The sequence below is a fragment of the Octodon degus genome, unplaced genomic scaffold, assembly GCF_000260255.1.
Source record: "Octodon degus isolate 3935 unplaced genomic scaffold, OctDeg1.0 scaffold00041, whole genome shotgun sequence".
Taxonomy (NCBI): Eukaryota; Metazoa; Chordata; class Mammalia; order Rodentia; family Octodontidae; genus Octodon; species Octodon degus.
The window spans coordinates 17,445,538-17,455,226 of NW_004524617.1; the positions used below are offsets into that span (position 1 = coordinate 17,445,538).

Below are 9,689 nucleotides of genomic sequence, written 5' to 3' on the forward strand. Positions count from 1 at the left end.
AGAGAGAGAGAGAGAGAGAGAGAGAGAGAGAGAGAGAGAGAGAGAAATTGAAAATGATAGACCAATCTAGCTAAAAAACATGGATGCAGAAATCCCTGACAGGATACTTGCAAGCAGAATACAAAAAATCATTAAGAATTTCATACATCATGATCTAGTTATTGTTTTTTTTTGTTTTTTTTTTTTTTTTTTGGTGGTACTGGGGATTGAACTCAGGACCTTGGGCTTCCAGGCTGGCACTTATGCCACTGAGCTATATCCTATTCTGTTGCTGAGACAAAATACCCAACTCCCAAAGTTAAAGAATGAAAGCTTTATTTTAGCTCACAATTTGTAGAGGATTAAATCCACACTCATCTGGTTTCCAGGGAAGACAGTGTATCATGGGGGTATTATGGAAGGGAAACGATTCATGAGATGGCAAGCAGCAGCCAGCATGACTTCCTTTCCTTTTTATCTCATCCAGGCTGCAAGCATGGGGTTTTCCACTCCATATCCAGAATCATATTAAGCTAATCAATGAAATAATCAAGTTTAATCCAATATCACACACCTTTAGTCCAATATCACACATTCAAGATCCAGCCACTGTCAAAAGCCACATGTGACAGCACATGAGATCTTAGGGGACATTTTCAATACAAACCGTAACTTACTACCAATGTGGCTTTATTCCAGGGATGCAAGGTTTATTCAACATGCATAGATCAATAAATGTAATTCATCATATAAACAGAAGCAAAGACAAAAACCACATGATCATTTCAATAGCCAGAGAAAAGGCTTTTGGAAAGAATTCAACATTGATCTTTTTTTTTTTTTTGTGGTACACGGGATTGAACTCAGGGCCTTGTGCTTGCCAGGTAAGCACTTATTCTACTGAGCTATTTCCGTGGCCCCTCAACATTCATTCTTGATTAAAAAGAACTTTCAGAAATTATGAACAGAGGACTTTATTCCAAATTGGAAAAAACCATTTAAGACATACATCACACTAACAAGGTAAAAACGTAAAGAATTTTGCTCTAAAATCAGGAACAAGAAAATAGTGTCCAATCTTACCACTCCTGTTCTATATCGTGCTTGAAACATTTACCAGAGCAATAAGACAAGAGAAATAGATATGCATAGGAAGGAAAATAGACGAATTATCTCTATTCACAGTTGACATGACTCTTTACATTGAAAATTTTAAAAAATTCCATCAAAGGACTGCTAGAACTAAGAAACAAATTCAGACAGTAGCAGAATGCAAAGTCAGTACTCTAAAATCAATAGTATTCCTTACACCAAAAATAAACCCACTGAGAAAGAATCTTATTTACAATCACTAGGGATTAATCTAAGGTAGTAAATGACCCCTGTAACAAAAACAACAGTATTCTGAAAAGCAGAAAACTAAGAGGACATCAGAATATGGATAGTCAAAACTAATAATGTCAAAATAGCCATATTACCAAACAATGATATGTAGATTTCATTAAATCCAAATTAAATACCAAAAGTATCATCCCAAAACTAGAAAAATTCATCCTAAAATGTATGCAGGGAGACCCATAATCCCAAAGGCGACCTGGCATGATAACAGCAAAGCAGGACACATAGTCCTTACTCTTGAGTTGTATTACAAAACTATAGTGATGAAAACTGCACGGTACTGGCACAAACCAGGCAGAGATGGCTGGAATACAATTGAGGAAGTAGAAAGAATTACAGGTACCTTAAGCTATCTGACCTTTGACAAAAGAGCCAAAATGTATACTGGAAAAAAGTTAGCCATTACACAAATGCTGTTGGAAAAACTATCTATCCACAAACAGAAGATTCAATCTAGATATTTCCATGTTTTTAACTTTATACTAAAATCAAATGAAAATGGATTAAAGAAACTGATATAAAAAAGGAAGAAACGCCAAATTTGTTCAAAGACAAACTCGGTAAAACTCTTAAGGTGTAGTAGAGGCAAGTACTGCCTGAATAGAATCTCAGGTGCATAAGAAATAATACCAAGAATCAATTAATGAAAATATATCAAATTTAAGATTTCTGAAAAGTAAAAACAACCACCAGAGTGAAGAGACAGCCTACAGAATGGAAACAAAATCATCACAGCTACATCATGATCTAGTTATTTTTCTGTTGTTGAGACAAAATACCCAACTCCCAAAATTAAAGGATGAAAGCTTTGGGCAAAGAACATACAAATAATTTAAAAAGTAGATAGCTCGAAAAAATATGCAGTCAAAAATGGTCAATTGAAATGAATAGATACATCTCAAAAATAAGTACAAATAGACAATAAGTATGTATATGAAAAAAGTTCACCGTCTTTGGCCATACAAGAAAAGAATTTTTTTTTGAAATTTATGTTTCTATTTTTTAATTTTATATATTTGGTACAGGGTCTCACTATGCAGCTCAGACTTATAGTGATCCTCCTGTTTCAGCCTCCCCAGAGCTGGGATTACAGGCATATGCCACCACTCCTGGTATTGGTGGCTGGCTCAGCACACCATGAGCAGAGCTGGCATGGCATGTGGTACAAGGGGTCAAACTAGGTCCTTGCACTTGCCTAGGCAGGTGCTTAGAATACTGAGCTATCTCCAAGCAATGCAGTTTGTAACAACTCTGATACTCCATTTTACTCCAGGAAAATGGCTATTTTCAAAACCCCAAAACAACACAAATGGTGGTGAGGTTGTACGGCAAAAGGAATAATTTACATTGTTAATGGGGATGTAAGGTAGTAATACCACTACAGAAATTTCTCAATACACAAATACGGTTTGGAAATTTCTCAGTAAAATAACAATAGAAATTCCATTCAACCCAGTTGTAAATCTGCTAATGGTCCTAACAGGTTTAGTCATCCCATTACAGTGATACAGGCAGAGTTATGTTTATAGTAGTGCGATCCACACTCTAAATCTTGGAGGCACCCTAGATGTTCACCAACAAATGAATTAATCATGAAAATGTGGCATATGTATGCAATGGAGCACTACTCAATCATAAAGAGGGATTAATTTGAGTCATTTGGAGAAAAATGGTTGCACTATAAGAACATAATTTTAAATGAAATAAGTTGGACAGGTTAAATATTACATGGTTTCTCTTATAGGAGAAAGTCATCATGTATCAAATTTATTTTTTAAAATTTTATTTCATTAGTACATGTCTGCAGTACATTCATCCTTTAAAAAATTTTATTTATTTATTTATTTACTTGGTACAAAGTCTCACTATGCAGCTCAAACTTGTAGTGATCCTCCTTCTCAGTGTCCCCAGTGCTGGGACGTAGGTGTGTACCACCACGCCTGGTTTCTGTGGCTGGCACATGCATTTTACAATCATCTTGGAGAGTTGATACATGCACATAATACAATTTGTTTCTTTTTTAATCCCCTTCTTTCCCCCATCCTCCCTCCTCATCTCCTTCCCCCAGTTTCATTCTTGTTGATATTCTTAATCTTAGTTCATGTTTGTGACACTGAGGTTATTAGGGCCTTGTACCCAACACATATTCATTCTGCTGGTTTCCCTATCCCCTCCCCTTGCTATGTTGCCTTTGCTCCCCTGGACCACTTCCCATTTGCAAGAAATCCATTCCCTTGTCTCGTTCTGTCCTTTCATTTTTCTTTTAGTTCTTTGTTTTACTCAAATGAGAAATATGATAAAGTATTTAAATTTGTGTTTGATTTATTTCACTCAACATTATATTTTCTAGATGCACCCACTTTCTTACAAATGTCTCAAAGTACATCTAATTTAAAAAGCAAAATAAGAGATGATATAGGGCCGGGGAGATAGCTCAGTAGAATAAGTGCTTGCCTGGCAAGTGCAAGGTCCTGAGTTCATTTCCCAGTACAGAAAATAAAAAGATACAAAACAAGGTAGACTTTTTGGATATGGGAAAAGGATTGAGGAATGGTGGGACATAGATGAAATGGAAGGAGAAAGAAAAATAAAAAGGATTAAAATGAAATATGTGGCTGGGCATGATATGCACACCTTCCATCTGAACACTTGGGAAGCTGAGGTAGGAGGATAGCCACAAGTTTGAGGCCAGTGTGGGCTACATAGTGAGACTTTTTCTCAAAAAAAAAAAAAAAAAAAGGATGCAGTAAGTGTATGTACCCCAACTTTCCAGGAGGAATCTATTCATTACATATTACAAACCTGTATTGATATTTTTAATTAACAAAAGCATACTTGGTGAGTGATTAATATGTACAGTTGTCATCACAACAACTGCACAAGGAGCGCAGAAAGATGTAACAGCCCACTGCCGCCCAGCCCAGCATAGGCTGGAGGACAAGGAAGGAGGTGCAGCTGCCCATGGCACTGAAGAAAGAAGGAATAAGACTCATTGGAAGAAGACGTGATCAACATCTTCAGCTGGAAGGGAAAATAATTAATAGGAGACCGGAACTGCCACCACCTCGTGAAAGAAGATTTGAAAAACCACTTGAAGAAAAGCGTGGAGAATTTTCAGTTGATAGATCCATTATTGACCGGCTTATTCAAGGACGTGGTGGCCTTGGAAGAAGGCGAGGTGGCCGTGGCCATGGCATCAGCAGAGGAGATGGCTTTGATGCTCATGGCAAGCATGAATTTGATAGGCATAGCAGAAGCGAGAGATCTTCTTTTTCACATTACAGTGGCCTGAAGCATGAGGACGAACAATGAGGCAGCGGATCTCGCAACTGGGGAACAGTCAAAGACGAATTACCTGACTTCGATCAATCAAATGTGACTGAGGAAACACCTGAAGGTGAAGAGTGCTCTGTGGCAGACACTGAAAATAAAGAGAATGAAGTTGAGGCAGTTAAGGAAGAGGGTCCAAAATTCCACTTTGGATGAGTGGAAGGCGATCCAAAATAAAGATCCAGTGAAAGCAGAATTTAATATTCATAAACCAAAGGAAGGTACTGATGGGCAGTGGAAGGAGGCATTGGTCCTTCATAAATCAAAGAGTGGAGACTCACACTGAAGACTCTGTGACGGACCATCACTGCCTGAAGCCCGCAAATGATATCACGTCTCAGCTGGAGATCAAATTTTTAGACCTCATCTGCCCCGACAGGATGGTAGGGGAGGGTGAGGTGGATGTGAGCGTGGGGGGTGTCTGAACCAAGCAGCAGTACTGACAAGTCGAGTGCTTGTGCCCCGGATGTGGATGACCCAGACTCCTTCCAAGCTCCTGCCAAACTGGAACCTGAAGATGCCTGGTTCCTTGGCGGACCCTCTTGTTCAAAGCTTTGTGCATGCTTAAGGATCCCAAACAACAAATCCCCCCCAAAAAATTTTGTTTTTAAATTTTAAACAAATTTTAAAAATGACAAAAAAGACTGTCATTCATATTATTCACACTAAAGACTGAATTTTATCTGTTTTGAAAACGAACTCTTACTACACAGAAATTAACAAATATGGTAGTCAGTCTTATATTTAGAAATGTATTGGTAGCAGGGATGTTTTCATAATTTTCAGAGATTGTGCATTCTTCACGAATACTTAGGTATTGCTGCTTGCATAAATGCATTTCCAAACTTGAAATATAGGTGTGAACACTGTGTACCAGTTTAAAAAAATAAAGAATAGGTTCATAAAAGCCTATGCTATCATATGACCCTTATGTTTGACTAAACATCCTTAAATGTTAAATGTACTAAAAGGAATATTTCTATAGAATATATTAATTGGGTACATTCCTTATATCCTCTAATGCATACTTCTGGCATATTGATCACGCAAGGTTTAATGTAAATACCATGGTAGTCCTGGGTAATGTAGGCCCAGCATAGCTATGTGAACTTTAACATGCATTATTTGCAGAATCTTGTTACAATGAACATTCTGAGTCTGTAGTTTTGGGAAGAACCAGACAGTCTATATCTCTAACAAGTTTCCATATTATTCTGATGCTGTTTGTATTGGACCACATGAATAGCATGCATGTATGTTGAAATAGCTTTCAGCAAGTTGATGTAAGGTTGACTCAACTAGAATTGTATAAATGGAATAGATTCCACCATTTCAGTTGCACTGACCTTTGATTTAGACACACTGTATAAAGAAGATTTTACTTGGCTATTAACATAACTAATCTTTAAATTGATACAGATTTGGGTAATGATACAGAAGAAAAAAATACTTTGTTATTTTGTCAGTAATCTAAACAGTTTCAGGAAACTGCTTAGATTACTGACGATGATACCATCTGCTGTCCTGTCTAACTCTGCCTGAGCTCTCAGCATAAAATATGTCCATAAATTTTTTAGTAGTTAGATACATGCATACTTCATTACTGCATAATAATAGAGCTTTAGTAATTCATTAAAGTACTGTTTTCATTGCATTTTATTAAATATGTCCATGTCTGATATTTTGAAAATAGAAAGGTTATACATCATAATTCTTTGTCCTAATTTATTTTCATAAAATGTGTTATTATTGATAATAGAAATACAATGTATATTATTATCTGCATCCATGAAAAAGGTTTTACTATACTTGTAAGATTACTTTTTTGCTTGGTAAAAAGTATCTTTCAATTATTTTAGTGCAATTAAATATGATTAGGTTTCATGTAGTGCACTATGTCTCAAAATTTGCAACACTGAGATGCTTTTAAAATCTCAATACTTAAGTCACTCCTCAAATTAGCTAAATCTGAATCACTGTGTGTATTTTTAATCTCCCAAGGTGATTCTAGTGTATAACCATGATAATGATGATTTTATAGTCTCTGATTTTATATAATTAGTCCCTATTTTTTCCTGAATATGTCATTATATTAAAACCTCAGTGATTTACGAACTTCCTGTTCTTTCAATTATTTACATTTAAAAACCATCTGCTAAATGGCATAATTCTTGCTTATAAATTGGACCAAGTCATAAATTGCAAAAACATACAAAGATAGGAATAATCATTATAAGCCCATTATTTTATGACAATACTGAGTTCCCCAAGGGTCTAGGCAATAATTAGTATTTGAAGCTACATCTTTGGTTGTGTTCATTTATGATAATTGACTTGTAAATAAGCAGTTAAACTATGAAAATTTGAGATAAACATATGAGCAGTTCATTTCCTTTTTGACAGTATTGCCATACTATATCATTCTATTTAAATGTTCTGGGTTTAGACACAGACACTATGGTCCTTTTCTTTTTAAAGGACATCCTATGTTTCTCAAAGACAAGTCATGCCATAATACTGAGAAGTGAAAAATTGCATTAGAAAGTAATATGGCATTGTATAGGTTTTTAGTGACATTACTATATGTATAAATGCATTGCTTTCTATTTCTAAGATGCAGATGGGTGTAATGAGGGGAATAAGCTCATTTCAGGAACAAATGGGGATTATTAACTTGTATACTTCTTTCCAGTACTTGACATATGATCTAAAATATTAACAAATATGGCTGATGTACAGAAAGATAGATTTTGGGAAAATCCATATCAGATGAATACAAACAATAAATATTTTAGTTCAAAAAAGTTTTGTTTTTCTTTCTGCAGTGTTGAAGATCAACTAAAGGCCTTTCTCAGGCTAAGCATGAGCTCTACCAATGAGCTTGTTTCTAGTTGACTCCCCCCAAAATAAAATCTCATGTGATCTTACATAGAGCCTTTTAGTGGTGGCTGTATCTAAGTTGGGTGATGCTATGATCAGGCACTTCATGCTGGAATTAATGATATGATGCTGACACTTAAGGATGCTGCACCCTAGATGTGAACACAATGTCAGGGACAGACTATAAGGATGGAATATAAGGGACAGAAAAAGGGCTATTGTCATCACTTACTGCTTGCTGTAGTTCATTACTTTGCTGCCTGATGTCCACCATTAAATGTTTTTCCTCTGTAATACTCCCTACTATGCCATGCTTCCTTGGAGTCAGGAAACTTATGGACTGAAACATTCACAAACCATAAGTCAGAGCAGATCTTTCCTTCTTTAAATTTGGGTGTTAAGTTCTTTGTCTCAGCAATGAGAAAAATAACAAAGAAGTAAATATTCCTAGCCCTCAAAATAATTCTCTGGATTCAGAGGCTCACAAAACATGAATATCTGTTTTTTTAAAAAGAAAAGGACCAGTTCAAAGGAAGAGAAATCAAGTCAGAGAATATTTTCATAACATAAATAGAATAAATAAAATAATAAACCTGAAAATATGACTTTGTTAAGTGCTCCTATTAATGTAGAATGACTTATGCGTTGGAACAAATACAGATTAGCTCTTGGTCTTCCTGAAATATAATTTAACAAAGAATTACAGAGGTGACTTAAAGAAAGTAAAGTATGATGAAAAGGAATGAGGTTAAAGAAGCATTTTGTAAAATGTATACTTAAAAGAAAACATTATTCACTCTTGAGTTAGGGAACTAATGATAAACTAGTCATTTATCAAGATTGCTTCATTAAATTCAATTTCATTTATTCACATTTCTAAATTGTTAATCAAGAGTTGATGCTGAGCATGCATCGTATTTAGGGAAAGAAATGGAAAAGGAACAGCAGGATGACATAGATAAGTGTTCTTAAACTTATCAAAATCAGCACTCCTTTTTTTATAAGTACTTTTTGTCAGACTCTCTCTACTACTTTGAAATCAAATTCATTTGTAATATTACATCCATACACAGACTTAAGCATCAACAAAATACAAAAATTTTAATGAAAGGAGGAAATAAGAGGAAGGTGATTTATAATAACTATTTTTAGTGTGTATCTTAAAGGATGTAATATAAAAACATGTTTTGTTACATACAATGAAGTGCACAAAATATATAATTTGTAACATGTTACAATATGTCTGGGCATAGCTATACTTTAAGACATAATGTCCTTTCCTTAGATCCATTAATTTAATCAATGTCAGTGCAACTGTACCTGAAGACTGACATAGGTGACTTCCCTCTGTGAACCACATACACATGCAGATATGGTGTCAAGATATGGCTTTCTTGAAGAGTACACAACTCTTAACAAATTTCTAAGCAAAAGTCATGAAATGAAATATAGCCATTCTTTGATTTATAGAGAAGTTACATTTCCAGTCTAGCAATTTGTCAAAAAAGAAAAAAATGCTTTGATATGGTGGTATTTTGTACAGGTACTTATAAATAGGATTTTCATCTCCAAGACTGTGTAAAACAATTAAATACCATCAGCATACCCCACAGAGCTGGAGAAAACACTCTTAAAATTTATTTGGACCCAGAAAAGACCTAGAATAGCAAATGCAATCCTGGGAAACAAAAATAAAGCAGGAGGCATTACAATCCCTGAATTTAAATTACACTACAAAGCTACTGTGACAAAATCAGGATGGTACTGGCAAAAAAACCCAGAAACAAAACAAAACAAAGCAGAAACAGACCCTAGAATCAATGGGAAAGATTAGAACATGCAGATACAAAGGTTAAAACATGTTCCTGGAAGAAAGATAGCCTCTTTCACAAACGGTGCTAGAAAATCTGGCTCTGCACATGGTAAAAATTAAAACTAGACCCTGGTCAATTGTCATACACTAAACTAAAGTCAAAATGGATTAAATATCTAAACATTAAAACAGAAACTCTAAATCTTCTGAAAGAGAAAGAAGGTGGAAATCTTGAAGGGTTAGGGGTAGGTAGGAGTAGATAGATAGTTCATGAACAAAAACTAAACAG

The 9,689-nt window shown here is 35.2% G+C and overlaps 1 pseudogene; it reads left to right on the top strand.

The window, feature by feature from the left end:
• The window catches only part of LOC101577150, a 32,052-nt pseudogene extending 24,450 nt beyond the window's left edge, over positions 1-7,602 (top strand).
• Positions 7,603-9,689: the final 2,087 nt, after the last annotated feature.